This window comes from Oryctolagus cuniculus, chromosome 12 (genome assembly GCF_964237555.1).
Source record: "Oryctolagus cuniculus chromosome 12, mOryCun1.1, whole genome shotgun sequence".
Classification (NCBI taxonomy): Eukaryota; Metazoa; Chordata; class Mammalia; order Lagomorpha; family Leporidae; genus Oryctolagus; species Oryctolagus cuniculus.
The window spans coordinates 92203706-92222602 of record NC_091443.1 but is presented as its reverse complement, the minus strand read 5'-3'; the positions used below and the strand labels follow the sequence as shown (position 1 = coordinate 92222602).

Sequence of the window (18897 nt, the reverse complement as noted above, 5' to 3'; positions counted from 1 at the left end):
GAAACCTCACCAAAAAAAAGGGGGGGAGGTTAAGTTGCCGCGTGCACCCTCATCCCATGTCAGAGTGCCTGGTTTGAGTGTCAGCTCCTCTGCCAGCAATCCGGCTTCCTGCTAATGCGCACCCTCAGGGGCAGCACAGGATGGCTCCAGTGCTTGGATCCCCGCCACCCATACAGGAGACCGGGACTGAGTTCTGGGCTCCTGGTTTCAGCCTGGCCCAGCCCTGGTCATTGCAGGCATTTTAAAATAAAAATAACTTTTAAAAAGAAAGGTAGAAAGACACCAGGAGTCTTTTCTGGGAGATCTGCGACCTCGAGCTACACTGCGTGCTTCCTGGCGATCTCCCTGCCTCCGGTCTGCAGCTGGGGCCGGCATCTTCAGCACCGGAAACCGAGGCGTGTGCCACAGCCGCCTCCCTCGTGCGGCCCTCTCCCCACTTCCCAGCCACCCCACTCAAACGCTGCCCCTCCAAACAAGGAGGGATCTTCTGAACTTATTTTTTGTTCGCACGTACTAGGAAGCGGACGGCCTCCCTACGATGTTTTTGCTCATGAGCCTTGGAGGAAGCAGTCCCAGCTCTTAGAAGGCAAATCATTAAGAACTAAAATACACTGTGGGCATCCATCCTGGCTGGATCCAATTTCAAGTGAAAATGAATGGCAAATTCTTGTGACCACATGAAGGGCCACTGTCATTCATCTGAAATCAGTTAAACATGAGAACAATATGAAAACCATCTTGAGTTCGCGGAGTACAAATATTTGTATTTTTTTGCCAATGCCCCGGAGAGACCAGGAGATGTTGGCAGATCAGCGTTCTGTAAACATGCCCACAGAGCAGGGAACTAAGGAACCTAACTCTTGTTGGGTTAAACTATTTGTCAACTTTTCCATTTCCTCCGTCAGAAGATAATTAAACAGTAAGCAGATGTCAGAGTCTAATTGGTTCAAGGAAAGATTGCTCAATGACTTCTGGGGCTTGTGATTTTTTATGTAGCATCTGCAAACATCCCCTTGTTGCTAATGGAAGCAGAAAGTCACCCAGTTAGTTTCGCTCCCCTTGCGGGGCAGAGGCTGCCACAACAAAGATTGGGGGGCTGGTATGAAAAGTTCATGGAAATTTAAATCAAAGGATGTTTATTTTGGGGTGAACTTTTTCAGGCATCCATGAGTGGATTTTTTTTCATAAGATGCATTTTTCTGACCTTTCTGAAGTCCTCTCGTATACCTATGGATAGGCAGTGTCGGTCTAGAGACGCAAGTATCAGAGCCCCTGGGACATGGCTGTAGCACAGAAGCAGAGAAAAGCCTAGCTTCTCCCAAGGGGGGCGGGGGAGGAGAGGGGGAGGAGGAGAGAGGAGGGGATGTGAAGGAGGAGAGAGGAGGAGATGAGGGAAAAGGAGGGGAGGGAGAACAGGAAGACAGGCATAGGAAGCCAGTGTTTCGTAGGAGAGACCCAAGGCCACGGCCAAGCCCGCTGTGCAGCTGCCTCGGGCACCCGGGCCTGTAGATTTGACCTGCTGGGTTTACCCCTCCGCTGACCATCAGATCTAGGAGTCCCTGTCCCGGCTCTGTGCAGGCCCACCGTGAGACAGGAAGGGTCATGCACACGGAAGTCGGCAAACTAAAACTCGAACAAGCGCTTTCCTTCCCCATCTCAGCCCAGAGGGACGCCGCACCCAGGAGTTAGCACAGGACAAGGACTGCTCCACTACAGGGGTCCCACAGCGCTGTTGCTTGGGGTCCAGCGTGTTTCAGAGGCAGGTGAAACACCCGGCAGACCCCACTGTAGACCTCCACTTCTCAAAATCTAACACACACACACACACACACACTGAAAGCCCTCCATGGGATTCCAGTAAGTGTCCAGTGGGGCAGGTGAGGCTCAGACTTGACAAACACCTGTTGGACACAGTGGTTAAAACCCCAGTGGGGGGGGGGGGGATGCGGGGTGTCGGGGAGCTGGAAGGAAAGCAGAAAGTGAGCGTGTCAGAGGCAGGAGGAGGAAGTGATCAGATGCATCATCTGCTCCTGGTGGGCGCCCATCATGACGACAGTCACGGAGGTCACCGATGCCCTTGACAGTAGCAGAGGAAGCGGAAGCCTGGGTTCAGCACCTCTGCTACCCACTGTGGTAGATGTGTAGCCCCGTTTCCTAGATAAGGGAGTTGACGGACAGGCTACCGGGTAAGCAGGGAGGCGGGGCTCCACTCTGTCACCTCCTGCCCGTGATGGCGGGACCCTGTGTGGCGAGGTTGGTGCTGGGGACAGCGGAGGTGGTGGAGATGCTGATGTTGGCGATGATGACGTGGGGAGTTGTGCGCGTGCTCTGAAGAAAGCCAGAGCAAGCATCATCCACCGTAAGGAAGCCCTTTCAGCTGCAAAACCACCATCAAGTCCAGGCCCAGGGGGCAGGAAGCGGGTCCACTCCGTGTTTGCTCGAGGGGTCCACCTACTGGGAAAACACAGGCCAGCCAAGCAAGCCTCTTTGTTCTCCCAGGGCAGCAAACAGCGCTGGGCGAATCCTCCTCCAGGCCCTCCCGCTGGACCCGCAAGGCGCAGCGCTGGCGGAGTAATGGCAGGGCAAATATTTTCCTGGAGAAAACGATCAAACTTGAAGCAAGCAAAGCAAACAGGGCCCTTCCAAAGGGCAGCTGGTGTGGAGCTGGCCAGGAACAGTTAGGGGAAGATTCCAGAACAGGGGAAGCCTATGGCCTGGGGGCTTTGCTCAGAGGGAGGGGTGTTGTTCACCCTCCCACCCCCACCTTGAGTTCTATGGTGATGGTTAAGGAGGGAAGAGAATCCAGGCCACACGGTGCAGAAGGGGACAGCGCCTGCGCTGAAAGGCAGGTACATGGGGGCTTGCGTCGTAGTATTCATTCATCTAGCCTCTCTCACGTGTGTCGAGCACTGGCCATCCCAGGCCCCAGCCGTGTCTACACAGTCCTGACCCAGCCTTTCATCCCCTGTGAGGTTCAGTGAGTGCATCTGAGAAATGGGGCTGCGCCAGGGTGGCTGGCAAGATGGGTGGTCATGGAAAAGTCACTTGGCACAGTGTCTGGCTCACGACTGGCTCCAGGCTACAGTCACTATGGGGAACCCCCCCTCCCCCACACCACCAGCCGGCCTCTCTCTTCCTCCCAGGGGGCAGGTGTTCCCCTTGCCCTAACTGCGCATGCCCCATGCACACCTTTCTCTTGACCTTAGCCAGGCTGTTCCTCGCCCACCATGGAGTTTCCACTCAGTACTCCCCCAGGTGCCCCAAATCAAACAGGCCCCTGAGCAGCCTCTTCACCAGGCCATCGTCCCCCCAAGCCTAGGCTGCTGGGCGTTTCCACGAGGGCCCCGCCCCCGCCCCTGTGCCCTGGAGCTGCTCCTTCCCCTCCCCCAGCCTTGCCTGGCCTGGAGGCCTAAGCACTTTCTCCTTCTGTGTCCGGCTTTCTACTGTGACTGCAAAACTCCGTTTCAGGGGCGGGTACTGTGGCAGAACGGTGAGGCCATCCATCCTGTGGAATGGCTGCCTCCCGTCGTAGAGCGCCGGGGTTTTAAGTCCTGCCTCTGCTTCGGATCCAGCTTCCTATTGAGGGGTACCCTGGGAGGCAGCAGGGGGTGGCGCAGGGGGTTGGGTCCCTGCCACCCAAGTGGGAGAACTCTGAAGTCCTGGCTTCAGCCTGATCCAGCCCTGGCTGTTGGAGGCGTTTTGGAAATTCTCTCTCCCTCTCTTTCTCCCCCCCCCCATTTCCCTTTCAAATCAATGAAAAATAGGACAACTCCATGTCAGTGTACCTTCCTCCAGGAAGTCCTCCAGGACCCAGACTGGGTTACCACTCTTCCCTGCTCTTTCCCAGAGCACCTGGTCTTCCCATCACCCCATGGTGCCCTGGATCAGCTCTGTGTGTCCTTGGAGTCCAGCCAAGCCTGGGAAGACTTGTGAAAGATCTGTGGTGCTAGACTCAGGGCTGGGCCCCGAGGGTGAGACAAGAGGCGGGGGCTCTGACGACATGGACGTGGAGGCTCAGGCCGTCGACTGCGGAGAGGCGGAGGAAACACGGTGACCCAGGATAGCTGTTCCGAACACACACACGGGAAAGGGTCGCGGCATCATCCAGCGAAAGAGGGAGGCAGAGCCCCGGGCAGAGGGGCCACACGTTAAGGCCTGCGGAAGGCTCTGGTGGCCCCGAGAGGGCCCGGACAGCAAGGCCCCGGGACCCCGAGCTGGGGCAGGGGCATGCGCACAGTGCATTTCAGAAGGACCTGCAGAGTGCTGAGTGGAGGTCAAGGTCAAGGTCAAGGGAGGGTGCACCCTCGGACAGCCAGAGCCGTCAGTGGCCCCGGGGAGGCGGCGGTAAGGAGCATGGGCAGAAGCGGGTGCAGGGATTGCCAGGTGCTGTGGGGCGGGACCAACACGTTAGCTGACGGAGTGCATGGGCGAGGCAAGGGAGAGGGGTCGGATGACCCTGTGAGTGAATGAGTTCCTTCCTCACAGGTTCAAGGCACTCAGCCAACCCCCCCATGGCCCTCCCACACCCCTCCGAGCTGAGACAGGGCTTCCACCGCCAACAGCCAACCGGCCAGGCTCTGTCTTCCTCTTCCCAGAGATGAAGTCTCTCCCAGATGACACCGATTCCAGGAACAGCTTCCTCTGGCTGCTACTCCCCCCACCCCCTCGTTGGCCCTGACTCTGCCCTAAGTAGAGGGGAAAGGTAGGGGGTGGAAGGCGCAGGGGCGGGGTTGGGGGAGAGAAGTAGCGCTCATTGAGCATGCGCTGTGTGCCGGCCACGCTCATGGGCCTTTACCTATGGGTCTGCATTGGACGATGCAGTAATCCAGGAAGTGATAGATTGGCCATGCCTGACGGCCAAGGCCTGAGCACACTGCATGGCTCAGGCGCAAAGAACAACTACGCTGACTGTCAGATACTTGCACCTGAGGAGTGGAGATAGCGCTGACCCCTGATTGTGGGTTGAGATTACAGGCGTAAAGCACCCGATTGCAGTTTACAGTGTGGATTTCATTCGCATTTCCTGTTCTCACTGCCTCCTCACTTGGGTGCCAGCTACAGCTCAGGTGCAGATCAGATCCCCGGCTTTGGTGGGGGTGGGGGGAGGCGCCTCTCCTTGGACTCTACCCCCCTGCCTGCCACGTGACCAGGAGCAGCCAGCGTGCAGGAATGGACCACACGGGGCTGCTGTGCACCCCGCAGGCAGTGCTGCCGGCGCCGCGGAGGGCAGTGGTGGCAAAGGCTGGAGCTGGGGCTGAGCAGAGCAGCATTAGGGGGCAGAGAGGGGAGCCCGCGATCCTGACTCAGTCGACAGGAATGCTCGCGTAGCGGGTCATGCAGTGGAGATGAAGCTGGCTCCCAGCCCTCAAGGAACCAACGGACGACTTGGCAATGAGATGCAAAACCACAAATCCTTTATTGCCACTAAGTGGCCAGGAAGGGGAATCCACACCCACTGCATTGCTCTGTGCCCTGGTATTAGCCCAAACCACACACACCACAGCCCTGACAATGGTCAAGGCCAGCACTGGGGGGCTCATGGCTCACCTGCCCCAGGAGCACCCGCCTTGGCGGCAGACAGGCTGAAAAAGTCTCAGGGGGTTTTAAGTAACCCCAAAGCTTCATATGAACCCACGTAGGGCCATAGCTGTTTCCAAGAGGAATGCGATCTCCTGGGGCAGAGATGGAATAAGGTTCAGGTCAGCAGAGGTAGCGGGCTCAGAGCTCAGACTTCGTTTGGAAAGACGCCAGCCCAGGGTGCTGCATTTCCCTGGGGTGTAGACCAAGAAGGCCACACTAGAGCTGAGAGTGCCAGGAGCCCCAGGCCCTGAAGATCATCCACAGAAAGCGTGGCCCTGCGCCAGGGCCATGATGGAGTGTGGCACCGTCTTCCAACACCTGCCCGGTGTCTGCTGGGAGCAGACACTCCACCGCGCACTGAGAAGGGTCTCCTTAGCAGGTTACTCCCCTTCCCTGAGCCCCAGTGCCCTTATGTGGAAGGTGTCAGACTCTCTCCATTGAGCTGTGCAGATTCAATGAGACTGCAGAGCTGGGCACGCGGGAGTGCTCAGGGAAGCTTTGTCTCCTTCCTTCACCAAGACGCTGAATGCAAGCGCATCACGCGTCGGCCGTGCACTCACGTTTGCCCACGTGCGGAGCGCGGAGCCCTGGGAAAGCAGGCTTCCAGGGTGCAGGAGCTCCAGAGCTCTGCAGAGGGACCCCAGGGAATGCAGGGTCCCGTGGTCAGCACCAGGGAACACAGGCCGCAGGGTTGCAACGCAGGGCTCACGGAGAACAGCCTTCTCCTGCCTCGCAGCTCCTGCCAGAGCCCCTCACTCCTGCACCCCTCCTGTGGCTGCGTGCAAGCTGCCCTCTCCAACCTCATGGTTCAAGGGGCCCCAGCAGCAGACCCTGAGACGAGCTCACGGGGCACTTCATGTGCTTGGGTGGTGATTCCAAGAAGTGAGGTGTGGGGAAGCAAGGGACCATGTGAGACAGGAAGGGACGAAAGCTGACCACGTGTGACCGTTGAGCAGCTGTCCCTGCGGGAAACTGAGGCTCCGGCCCTCCAGCACCTGTCTGGGAACCTGAGTGAGCAGTGGGGAGCTGAGGGAGGCTGAGCCGTTGGAGCAGCCGCTGGCACCCCCATGGTGAAGGCTGCGGCCCTGTGATACTCCTGTACCTGCACTCCCAGGCCGGGCCAGCCCAGTGCCTCTAGGGACCGGGTGAGAGAGGCTCTGGCACTGTGTCCGCTGGGCTCTGGGAGCAGCCCAGAGCTGCAAGAGCACTTGGATGAACGGAACGCGGTTCCACAAGTCTGCCCCCACCACCACCACCGGCCCCTGGTTGGCAGTCCGTGGCTTCCCAGTGGCCCCTGGTGCCAGCATGGGCTGAGACCTCCCCAGGCATGTATGCTGGCTTATATCTCCTCTCATCCTCCAGGGCTGAGGCGTGCGGGGCCACTCCTCCTGCTGCTCCACACCTCTCTCCCCCTAGTCCTGCTGCAGGACGGCCTCTTGAGGAGCTGATAAGAATGTAGATTCCCAGGACTTGCCCCAGACCCACTGAACCTGAACCTCGGGATGGGGCCCATGCATGTGCCTTTTAACAAGAACCCAAGGTAGGGTTGCCAGACGAAATGCAGGCTGTCCAGTTACCTATGAATTTCAGATAAAAAGGAGCAATGCAACAAGAGAGGGGTGTGCCATATTGGAGATATAATTTAACAGAGCCGCTTGCATTTTTAAAGCTGTAGTTGTTCACTTCTTTTTGTTTATCTGAAAGGCAGAGCAAGCATCTGGTTTGCTCCCCGAAATGCCCACCATGGCCAATGCTGGGCTTGGTGTAAGCCAGGAGCCAGGAACTCCATCCAGGTCTCCCACATGGGTGGCAGGGACCCAAGCAGTTGAGCCATCACCTGCTGCCTCCCAGGGTGCACACTGGCAGGAAGCAGAGCTGGGATTCGAACCAGGCTCCCTGATACGAGGAATGTAGACATCCCATTCAGCCTGTCAAGCATTGCACCAACACCTGCCCTTGTATTTCTGTTTGCTAAATCTACAAACTCTCTCCCAAGGGGATTCCGATGTCCCCAGAAGTTCAAGAACTTGTTGTATAAACTCTCCGAATCACCTTACCCACACCCCGGTTTTGATTAGCAGCTGCGCAGTAGTAGCTCACTCTTCCTTCCCAGACCCCTCCCCTCAAGTCCGCATACTGGAGGGCACACCAGACACCTCGAATGCAATGTACCCCAACCCAGCACAGTCCTCCCCTCTGCCACACCCCTGCTCCCACGTCCATCTTATTGGGTGGCCCCTTCGTGCGGTTTTTGCCAAAACCGTTAGGATCCTAGGTCTCTTTCATGTATGTGAACACACACACACACATACACACACACATACCTGGGATGGGCCTTCCCCAGACCTTCAAATTCTCAGAGTCCTGAGTCCCCAGTCCTCCCAGCCACAGCCGCTTTGGGAGAAGACAGCGAAGCCCCTGGAACGCTGCGGAATCAGGCTCACAAGTCTCCGTTTCGCTGCATCCCTGGACATCCAGCCTCGACGCCCATTGCTTCCCAGGAAGTCGGGCCATGGACTACACAAGCCACAGGACAGTGCGGGGCTGGAGAAAACTCTTTCCGGTCTCGCTGCCCCACCCCCCCGGCCAAGGTTTCCTGGGCAGGAGGGAAGTGCCTTCCCTCCTCTGCCTGAGCCTCTCAGAGCCTGAGTGTCACCCGGCCTCCCCGGGGGGAAGAGAGAGACAGGCGCTCCACGTGGGACCGGCCGCACCTCAGTCCCTCAGCACCCGCCCTGGACAGCAGGGCTCCGTGGAACATCTGAATGAAGGAGCAGGAGCCCGCAGGTCGGAGGCTGGGTTTGACTCTACAGCGACAGGTGTGATGGCAGAAGGAGGGATGGCAGACAATTCTATAGGGTGGCAGGAAGGACAAAGCAGTCGAGGGGTCAGTTCCGCAGGTGGAAGTGGGGCAGAGGCTTGGAAGGTCTGCAGAGCCGGTCCTGACCCCAGCTTCATCATCATCTGGACAGCCCTGACGCCTTTCCTCACAGCCCATGGAACTGGGGCTCCCAGGCTCCCCCACTCCCCAGGTTCCCAGGCTAGACCCCACTGATGAGCCAGTCCCGTGCTATTCGGAAGGTGGGAGAGCCACAGACACAGGGGCCGGGTCAGGATGGGGGGGAGGCTGCAGCTGCTTCCCGACCAGCACCTGCCTGCCCTGCCCACAGCTGCAGGGTGACGGCCAGCGCCGGCTTCCAGACGAGTCCTTGAGAGCCGTCCCCAGGGGAGCCCACGCACACTGGCCCTCCAGCCTTCCCTGCAGCCGGGGTACCCTCTGATTCCCGGAATCAGCACCTCACAGAATTGGTTGTCCACCAACCAAATGTGCATTTTACAGCTCCTCAAAGCCATGCAGGTGAGCGGCCAGCTTTGGGAATTCCTAAAATGTAGGGTAGAACAGAGGGCATGAGGGACGGGGTGGAGTCAGCAGCACCAGGTGGCCTGGGGAGGTGGGAGGCAGATCTCACTCGTGGTTCCCACGGCGGCGCCGCTGCAGAGATGAGAGTGCGTTGTTGCCCCAGCATCACAGCGGCAAGTTGTTGGGTCAGCAGTCAAAGGCAGGAGACAGCACAGACGGGAGGAAGCAGGGAAAGGGAGCAGGAGAGAGCCCGGATGCGGAGGTGCGTGGACGAGTGTACGTTAACTTGAGTTAGGGAAACAACCACCCCTCTGCAGCTGCCCAAACAGGCCTGTTCGCCACCAACTGCCCTTCCATTTCCTTCCTGTCCAGACACTTTGCCTGGTCCACATCCCAGCACATGGTTAGCTTCCCTCCTCCCCAAATGCCACCTGCTGGAGCCGAGAGCAGGCTGGGAAGGACCTGCACATCACCACGATTGTTCATTTTTTTCTTTGTTTGTTTGACAGAGTTAGACAGTGAGAGAGAGAGAGAGAGAGAGAGAGAGAGAGAGAGAGAGAAATGTCTTCCTTTGCCGTTGGTTCACCCCCCAAGTGGCCGCTACAGCCAGAGCTATGCCGATCCAAAGCCAGGAGCCAGGTGCTTCCTCCAGGTCTCCCATGCGGGTGCAGGGCCCAAGCACTCAGGCCATCTTCCACTGCACTCCCTGGCCACAGCATAGAGCTGGACTGGAAGAGGAGCAGCCGGGACTAGAACCAGTGCCCATATGGGATGCCGGCGCAGCAGGCAGAGGATTAACCAAGTGCACCACAGCACTGGCCCCACAACTGTTCATTTATTGTCAGAGCTGTACCTCTCACTCCTCACCCACACCAGCCCAGGAGTGGGGGAACCCAGGCTCTGGGCATCACAAGTCACCGGTGAGGACGGGCAATGAGGGCCGGGGGTTATGGCACAGAAAGGAGCTGGGGGCAGCTCCGGCCCCTTCAGCAGGCCGCAAACACTTTCACTCTCCCTCTCCCTGCTGAGAAGCAAAGGGAGCCCGAACGGGACCCCAGAGCACGAAGGCGGGCCCAGCAGGTGCAGCCCGTCCAGCCTGTGTGCCCTGCACCCCTCCGTGCTGGACACCTCCCACGGAGCCCAGCCATGGCCGCCTGTAGAATTCGGAAGCACACAGGCCAATCCCCAGCGGCATAGCGGAGGACGCAGAGCCAGGCGCAGCTTGCTATAAACAGGCACGTCTGGCCGGGCAGGTCACCAGCCACAGCCACACAGGCCAGAAATACTGCTCAAGAGCAACAGATGCGAATGATCAGGCGTCCCACAGCCTCTCTCTGTCGGAGTGGAGAACAGGAGTGGGTTCCCAGACAGGGCGAGGTGGGGCCGGGGGGAGGGCATGGTAGCCGGACAGCTGCTGAGATGGGGTTTCTGGGGTGGGAGAGGCCCTCACACACGGTGTCTATTTCCAAAGCAGGTGGCTTCCCTTGGACCTCGCGGGATTTTGCGGAGAGCCGGTCTGGAGGCTGGAGGTGAAGGAGCATGGGTGGGCCGCCGGCCCAAGGCCTGGCCCAGCAGGTCTCAGCAGGAGGAGCCTTTGTCCCCTCCCCCCGCCCCCCGCCGCAGGGGACACTGGGCAGGGTGTTGCTGCTCTGCAGAGGCCAGAGGCTGGGGATACTGTTCAACAGCCTGCATGGGGGCGCAGGGCAGACTCACTGCGCCAAGGGCTCCAGCCCCACTGCTGACCCCACCCAGGTGAGCAGCCCTGGCCTGGCCAAACTCACACACCCCCTGCCGCCCCAGACACCAGTGCCTTCCCGTTCATTTCCAAGGGCCCTGTTGAGGCAGCCGGAGCCCACAAGTACTCGTAGCTACGCAAATAGCAACTCCTTATTTGCTGTGTTTGCTCAGCCAATATTGACTCTGCAGCCTAACACTGGTGCTATTGAGCCAGGGTTATTCTCAATATTGTTTGAGCAGCATTAGGACAGCCTGTGATAACCAGCCGGGGAGCAGGAAGCTGCTGCCTCCCCTCCTCCCACTCCTCCTCCTTTACTCCTTCCTCCCCCTCGTCCTCAGCACCCTCCCATCCGAGGGACCCTCCTGGGGAGACAGAGGAACCTGCAACCGGCCTGCTCCACTGAGCAAACACGCATGGGGTTAGGGAGCGTGCCCCCTGCTAAGTCAACACTCCAGGGAAGTTGGAACAACAGTCAAAGCTTCCTTGGGGAGGACATCCTTCAGGGCTGGGGCTGGTGCAAACATGGTGGCTATCAGCCGAACCCTGCAGCAGATATGAGACTGGGGCTCGCAGGCCACGCAGAGGGAGATAAACCCGAGCATCCGCAGAGCACCTGCAGGCCAGGGTCTACTGGGGCCGGTCATTGTGAGCCGAGGGTGGAGGTGCGGACAGGCGGATGCAGCCACCCGGTTTTAACAACGAAGACCTGGACACACAGCCTGCAAGTGTGGGCTTCGCGGGAAAGGGAGGGACCAAGCCCCGGCTGAGAGGTCAGCACTCAGAGCAACCCTCGCTAGTGAGTGGACTCAAGAGGAGCCGCACCTGACTGTGCCACAGGAAAGCCCAAGGGTGCAGCCCCAGCACAGGGATGACGGGGACCCCCATCCACATCTCAGGGGTGGAGGACGGGGGCAGGGTCTTCCTGAGAGCCGCCACCACAGAAGGCTGCGGGGAGGGAACAGGGGAGAGAAGCCCACAGCCGGGCCCGCACAAGGCGCAGGGCTTGCCTGCCAGAGTGGCCACCCACGGGGGCAGCCTAGCAGGACAGGAACAAGACGGAGGGATCGGGCTGGACTCCGTCCCCGAGACTCAGAGGGTGGTGCACAAGCTGCTTCATGCGGACCGCCTGGGCCGACTTTTCCCTGCCCCCAAGGGAAGCAAACACAAGCTTGGCTGGACAGCTGGCCCCAGGCCCTTGGAGTGTCTCTATTAAACATGTCCCAGAATCACTGCAGGGCCATTCTAAAAACCGACTCCTGCCAGCCCTGGTGGCCTCGCAGCACTGAGAAGGCCATTTGCGAAAATTGGCCATTAGCTTTCTCTACTAACTGCTCTCCAAAGACTCGGGAGACCAGGGGAAGCTCCTTGGCAACCTGCTACCATGGAGGTCCTTTGTGGGCACCTGGGCTCCGAGCTCTGGCGATTGACTTTTCAAAGACATGGTGCGCATTTTCTACATGTGGTTCAGCATGACAGCTCATGCAAATGGAATTAAAACTAAGCTTATTTTGGTAAAAAAAAAAAATTGAAATGCAAGCATACTGTTTTCTCATATACATTTCAAGTTATTTATTTATTTTATTTATTTGTACTTATTTGAGAGAAGGGGTGGGGAGGGAGAGAGAGAAAGGAGCTTTTCCACCTGTTGACTCACTGCCCAGATGCCAGCAAGAGCCACCACTGGGCCAGGCTGAAGCCAGGAGTGGAGAAGCCTCAGGGTCTCCCACGGGGGGGCGGGGGGGAGGGAGATGGGGGACGGGACTCAACCACCTGAGCCAGTGCTGCCGCCTCCCAGGTGCGTATCAGCCGGAACCTGGAATCCGGAGCTGAGTGGGGACCCGAATCCAGGCACTTGGATATGGGACTGGGCTTCCAAAGCAGCGTCTTAACCGCTAAGCCAACCTCCCCCACCCCCGCCCCCAGCATGCATTTCCATGAGCCTCTGGAAGATGGCTGATCCTCCACCCAACAGCCCAGTTGTTCGGGTTTTCCCTCAGGAGGCAGGTTAGCCTGCGTGCCTGCCCAGTCAGCGGCCCCCTCCCCGGGATCCACCTTCCCACCCACGGCAACGGCCCCACCATAGTGTTCAGCCACCTGTTGGGACAGAGAAGGACGCCTGACTGAGGCGAGGCTCGCTCTTGGCTGGCCACTGGCCAATCAGATGCTTTCTTCTGGGAACCGGGATTTAGAGTCTGTAAGTTGAAAGATCATGTGCAGGTGGAGGTGAACATTTGGGAGTTTGAAGAAGGCGTGACAGAGAAAGCCAGTCTGCAGAGAAAAGAACACACACCTACGGAGAGAGGGAGCTAGAGAGAGTGCAGGCCAACAGCTGTGTGGGCCCCAGGTCACTCCCAGGGGGCTCTACCTTGAGTCTCTGGGGGGGACTGGATGTGGTCCCCACCCTTCCGTTCAGTGAGATTCCTCATACCTTGCAACAAAGCATCATTATTGCTGCTGTTGTTGAGAGATAGCTTTGTAATAATTCTTTCTTGTAACCAAGCAACTGTGGACCGCAACGAGTTCCCCCTCCCCTCTTGTGGCTCACCCTTAGGTCTGCTTGGCTCCTCCGTCTCCTGCCATTTCTGCACCTGCCATTTCTAGTGTTTCCCGGGTAATGACAACCAGTAGCGTGCCTGGTGACCCGCAGATGAGCACACTGTGTAACCTACGCTCCGCGTTCCGCTCAGTGGCTTGTTTGCTCAGCCTACTCCAGTGGAGGCTGTTAGCCTACCAGTCAATAATTAGTCATTCAACAAACATCCATCAGGCTGCAGCCCAACCCCAGCAAAGACACGTTGAAACAACACTTAGCCTTTCAAAGACCAAAGAGCAGGTGCAAGCCACCTTTTCCACTTCCCTGCTAGGAGACAGGAGCTAATCGGATGTGCCAGCAGCCCCGATGGAGCTGGAAGTCACCAGTGATTCCAGCAAAGAGGCGTCAACACAGCCCCAGCTTGTGGTTTGCCCACTGTGGAAGGCGATTCGCTCACAGCTGCCTGAAGGAGAACCACAGGGAACTCATTCTGTCCCGTTTCTACTGGGGACCCTTTTAGTCCACAGAGAGCACCTTCACAGAGCCGTGACCTCGCACGCATCCCAGGCTGTGAATCGCTGGGTGGCCTTACCCTGCTGCTTTTCCAGGTGTAAACCACATCACCCAGGCTCCAGGCTTTGCAGGAAGCTCCAAAGCCATCTAAACAACTGTGGCTACGTGGAGGACCTGGGTTTCCCTCCCTGGCTCTCCCAGCTCCCCTCTGGGGGCTGCCACTGACAGAGCTATGGGCTGGTGCCTTATGGCTGCTCAGGGGACCCTCTGATAAGCCAGGCAAGCCCCTTCCGCAGCCGTGCCAGGCCTCTGCGCCACTCGCTGTCTCTCTCTTTTCCATCCTCGAACACGCGGCACCCAACATAGAACCTAACACATAGCAGACCTCAGAAAGACTGGATAAGGAGCAAGCGTTCGGCGTCATGGTTAAGACGTAGCTTGGGGTGCCAACTGAAGTGCCTGAGCTCAGGTGGCGGCTCCTCTCCCAATGCCAGCTTCCTGCTGCTCGTGTGTTCCCCGGGAGGCGGCAGGTGACGGCTCCAGCAGTTGGGTTCCTGCCACCTACATGGGAGACCCGGACTGAGTCCCATGGAGACTCCTGACTCCTGCCTTTGACCTGGTCCAGCCTCAGCTATTGGGGGCATTTGGAGAATGAACCACTACCAGATGGGAACGCCCTCTCACTCTCTCTCAAATAAATAGATTAAGAATTAAAGACTTTTTTAAAGAGATCAGTGAAAGAAAGAATACATGAACTAATGAACAAAGGCACCGTCAGGCCCCTTGGCTTCCTCTTTCTGCACCTGCTCCCCACCCCGCACTGCTCTCTCTCACTCTTACCAGTGCATGTACCTAGAGGCTCCCACTGTTCCCCAGACACCCACCTGAGGGCCCAGGCTTCACACACAGGCCGGGCGGGGCTGCAGGGGGACAGAGCCTGTTCTGAGTACGCAGCCTTGACCGAGGAAGGAGCAGCCCCGGATGTTTCTGGTGGCCAGTGGACCCTGCACTCTTTCACTCTGGCCTCAAGCCTCTCTTCCCGGCACAACTGGACATGGCCTCCCCTTGCCTACTTGAGTCCTAAGCAAGTCCCTGCTGTGGCCCGCTGCAGAGGACCCTCAGAGGGGACCCCGTCTGAAGCGAAAGTAACCACAAGTTGACCCCGCGTGGCAGAAGCCCCAGGGGGCGCCAGCGGTTTGCAGAAGGGGTTTACATGCTCCACCCTCGGGGGCCTGCAGCGGGGCTGACCTGCTTGCCCAAGGGGGCCCCTCTGCCTAAGCTGTGCCTTCACCCTGCACCTGCTTTCCTAGCGGAAGCCCCGCCTTCACAGGACATGGCCGTCACACCCAGAGGGGCCTGCAGGGCTCAGCTTTGCAATGGAGCGCAAGTTTGCTCGGCGTTGGGAGGCTCCAAGGACCCACTTCTGCCTGGCGAGGGCCAGCTCCTCGGGGTGCCCTGAGGACCCAGGCTCACCCACCCACAGCGCCTCATGACCCTGTGCCCAGAAAGACGCCAGAGGCTTCCTCCTCCGCCCACCAGCAGAATTCACATCTGTAAGGGAACCTGGAGCGCCCACAAGGACCTGCTCACTGCCCAGCTGTGGGTGCTGAAGCCACAGACAGGAAAAGACCAGGTCGCTCTTTCCTGCGGTTCCTCCTCACCTTACTTCTCTTTTGCACAATGACGTTGGAACGTGATTAGCTTCCTTGAGCAAACAGCTCTGCCTCCGAGAATCAGTGTAAGGAAATGATGGTAAACATAGGGAAAGCTTTGGACACAAAAAGGTTTATCATAGCAGCACGCAAACTAAAAGTGCAATCAGAGAGGGCAGGCGGAGCACCTCCGTGTGACGGAAAACAGGGTGCAGCATAGTCACCGAAGTTAGCATTCAGGCTGTGGGTAGTCAGCACAGGGGTTAAGACTCTGCTGGGGATACCCATCTCATGTTGGAGGACCTGGGTTCGAATCCTGGCTCCATTTCTTTTCTTTTCTCTTTTTTTTAAGATTTAGTTTATTTATTTGAAAGACAGAGTTACAGAGAGAAGGAGAGACAGAGATAGAAGTCTTCCATCCTCAGATGGCCACAACGGCCAGAGCTGAGCTGATCCAAAGCCAGGAGCCAGGAGCTTCTTCCGGGTCTCCGACTTGGGTGCTGGGGCCCAAGGACTTGGAACATCCTCCACTGATTTCCCAGGTGCATTAGCGGGGAGCTGGACTCACACCAGCGCCCATATGGGATGCCAGTGCCGCAGGCTGGGGCTTTAACCCTCTGCACCACAGCGCAGGCCCTTGGCTCCATTGCTAATCCAGCTTCCTGATAATGTACATCTTGGGAGGCAGCAGGTGATGGCTCAAGCTCTTGGGTCCCTGCCATGCAAATAAGCAGGAGACCTGGATTGGGTTCCAGGCTCTTGGCTTCAGCCTGGCCCAAACCCAGTTGTTACAGGCATCTGGGGAATGAGCCAATGGATGGAAGATCAATCCTCACCCCCCTTCTCTCTCTCCCTCTCAAATAAATTTTAACAAAAGTATCATTCAGTCCAGCTTTTAATAAATGAGAAAATTCCATTATAATAAGGAAGAGAGAAATATAAATTGCTTTAATCCTATGAGGACAAAAGCAACTACGTAGAAAAAAAAGTTCTTTTCCTGTGTGTACTTTTAAGTAGCAAGACTACAGGACAGTCTCCTCAAAGAGACTTTCAGAGTGGGACAATTAAAGTTCTATTTTACATAATAATTGTGAGGAGTAAACTTAGTGGAAAAGGAAAAGGCAGTTCCTGGGAGTCTAGGCAGCTAGAGGTGCTTCTCAAAGCTGTCACCCCAAATGATGCGCCGAATCCCTGCTATCCACCAAGCACTCATCCAGCCAAAAAGATCCGCTAAGCACCTCCCAGCATCGCCAGTGCCGCGCACTGTTGGGGTTGCTGGGGCCACAGGAGTAAGGAAGGCGATGGGGTCCCTGCCCTCCTGGAGCAGACTGTGCAGAGATGTGGGCGTGAAAGGATTCTGCACAGAATCGTCATCACTTGTGGGAAGAGCTGCAAGAAGTCTCTGCCATTGAGACCGGGGTTGGCTGCCCGTCATGGAAATCCAACAGTGCTGATCAACACAAAGGAAGGTTTTCTGTCTTACAAATGCAACCAAGCCCAGAGCTGGAATGATGACTCCCACAAAGTCATCAGGGGCCCTGGCTTTTAAAGCAACAAGGCTTCTTCTCAAACTCCCTTAAACACACAGGCCCAAAATGGGGGCTGGAGCTCTGGCCATTGCATCTGGCCTGCAGGTGCGATGAAGGCAAGGTGCACCAGGCAAAACGCCGGCGGTGGGGTCAGGGGACTGAATTGGCTCCTTCTCGGCTCCGGCAAGGCTGACGCAGCAGTTTCCCAGCCACCAGGAAGGCTGAAAACTGTGATCCTTTCACTGTGCCAGTGCTTCCCTGTTGAATCAGGATTTGTCATAAACGCAGGCAGCCGTCACAGAGGCCGGGAAGCCAGCAGCAGCCTCTGCCCAAGGCGAGGTTTGAGCGCAAATCACAGGGCCATTCGAGATCAAGATGGGGAATCGGGACCCTGGACTGGAAGCTGAGCCTGAGGGCTATGAGGGTCCCAGATAAGCAGGACAGAGAACAGCTCCCCTGGGAAGCAGAGGAGCTCTGATGCAGGCTGGGGAGACCCGGCTCTCCACCCGGCGTCGGCAGGATCCTCGCGCACCCCACGGAGCCCATCCAGCCGTAACTGAGCTGTCTGCCCTCAGAGCCTATGAAATATTTACCAGGGCCCCTGCCGGGCTGTGCTGGGGCGAGCAGAGGGCAACAGCACCGCACGCCACAGCCCCATTCCCTTCGGGCTGACAGGCCACATGGGCAGAGGACACTCACCCCAGCTGGAAGCCGTAAGAAGAGAACTGCTGTGGCACAGAGCTGCTGGAGGGGCGGGGTCACCTCTGGGGCTCAGCCTCCCAGCGACCCCGCGGTGTTCCGCTGCTCAGCCGAGCAGGCCTCTCTGCACCCAGACAGATGCAGCGCAGTGGGGCCGGGGTGGCGGTGGTGGAAGAGGAGGACTGGCAGGGTCTGCAGGTCGGGCACTGCAGAGATGTGCATTTTATAGTGCTTTTTACTTGCTCATTTTAGTGTCCATTTAGTTGAAAGAGCAAGAGAGAGCGAGAGCGAGAGCGAGAGCGAGAGAGAGAGAGAGAGCGATTGCCCATCCATTGGTTCATTCCCCAAATGCCCACAACAGCCAGGTCCACACCAGGCCAAAGCCAAGAGCCAGCGACTCCATCAGGGTCTCCCGCATGGACGGCAGGGGCCCAAGGACTTGAGCCATCACCTGCTGCCTCCCAGGATGCATCTGTAGAAACCTGGATCAGGAGCAGAGGAGCCAGGACTCGAACCCACATCTCCAGCAGCGGCTTAGCCCCCGGCACCACAACATCCACACCGGACTAGCATCTCTTATCTGCCTTCATCGTCATTCCTGCCCCATCAACTACAGGGTAGCTGGGTCCATTTCACAGATGGAGAAGCTGAGGCCCAGGGGGGTAAAGGTTTGGTTTACCTTGCAGACCCTGGCCCAGAGCACGCTGGTGAGAGCCCCCATGTGTGCCTGCCGCAACGCTGGAACATTGGTCCAGCCTCCCTCGGGACTCAGCGTCCCCATCTGTAAAATGAGGTCACCGGGTATGGACCTGTGCAGGTGCCTTCCCCACGGCAGCCCGGCCGGGGCAGTGCCCCTGCTCCCACTGCATCTCCAGCTCACGTGTGTCTCCGTGTGGGGGTCGGGAGGAGAGAAAGAAGGGAAAGGCGAGGTGGAACAGGGAGGAGACAGAGGGTCCCTAACACCTTTGCTGCCATATTGCTGTGCTCCAGGGAAAAGGGGCAGGATGGGGGCGGGGAGGGCGGGGGATCCCGCCGGCTGCAGCGCGAGGGACCTCCGCCGAGCTGAGCTCTGCATTCCTGGGCAAGGCACAGCCAGGTCCTCCTTGTGGGGACTGCCCCGTCCACGGACCCTGATGGGCTGCAGGCAAAGCCGGGGCTCACAGGGCACCAGCAGGCAAGGACAGGCGTGCCCAAGGCACTGGGAAACACTCAGTAGGTCCCTCATCCAACATCGGAGCGAATTGGGGGTTTTCTTAAGAAAGCATCACTCGGTGTATTTCTGCCCAATAGATCTC

The 18897-nt window shown here is 58.0% G+C and overlaps 1 long non-coding RNA gene across 4 annotated transcripts in view; it reads right to left on the bottom strand.

The window, feature by feature from the left end:
- LOC108175770 (uncharacterized) overlaps positions 1-18897 on the bottom strand; it is a 105213-nt gene that overhangs the window by 19734 nt on the left and 66582 nt on the right. The window lies entirely within an intron of this gene.